The sequence below is a fragment of the Dama dama genome, chromosome 33 (assembly GCF_033118175.1).
Source record: "Dama dama isolate Ldn47 chromosome 33, ASM3311817v1, whole genome shotgun sequence".
Taxonomy (NCBI): Eukaryota; Metazoa; Chordata; class Mammalia; order Artiodactyla; family Cervidae; genus Dama; species Dama dama.
In genome coordinates, this window is record NC_083713.1 from 48,658,187 (window position 1) to 48,659,238 (window position 1,052).

Below are 1,052 nucleotides of genomic sequence, written 5' to 3' on the forward strand. Positions count from 1 at the left end.
AACCCCCTGGACTGTAGCCTACCAGGGTCCTCTGTCCATGGGATTTTCCAGGCAAGAATACTGGAATGGGTTGTCATTTCCTTCTCCAGGGGATCTTCCCAACCCAGGGATCAAACCCAGGTCTCCCACATTGCAGGCAGACGCTTTATCATCTGAGCCAGCAGGGAAGCCCAGCTGAAACCCACAGCATAATCCTTCTTTGCTGGGGTGTGGTGACAATTCCATTAAATAGGATTATATTGAAAATGCTTGCCAACCACTCAGCATGGAGCCATGGAGGAGGGACCTGAAGACCTTTAGTTGTTGGATGGTAAGGAACTGCAGAAGGTTCCTGAAGACCAGCAGAGCTGAGACACGGGGATCAAGTGGTGATGGGGGTGATGAGTGGGAAAAGTGGTTTATGTCTCAGGGCTGAGACCATTTGGTTAAGCAATATTTTAATTGCTGCTCCACTAGGCTAGTCTGTCCTGGCTGAATGCAACAGGTGGGTGGTTTATAGGTTATAGATCAGAGGGCCTAGAGTTATGAAAATTGAAACTCTGTAGAGTGAAAGTTTTAAGAGCCTAGTTTAATATGCCTGACAATTGACCTCAACTTAAAGTGAAAGTGAAAGTGAAGTCGCTCAGTCGTGTCCAACTCTGGGACCCCATGGACTGGGACCCCATGGACTGTAGCCTACCAGGCTCCTCCATTCATGGGATTTTCCAGGCAATAGTACTGGAGTGGGTTGCCATTTCCTTCTCCAGGGGATCTTCCCAACCCAGGGATCGAACCCCAGTCTCCTGCACTATAGACAGACGCTTTACTGTCTGAGCCATCAGGGAAGACCTTAACTTAAGCTCTCTTCAAAATTCCTCTGCCTTTCTTAAATCCCCTTTCCTGTATTAACTATCTCTCATTTTTCTCCTACAGAATGCCTCAACGCTCTCATTCTTTCATTATCTCTTCCCCCTTTTCTTATCTTATACTTTGCTCTTTCCCTCTGCTTCCCCCCACTCCACACACACTGTATTCTCTTTCTCTTGTTTCCCTTCTTGTCCCTTCTGTCCACT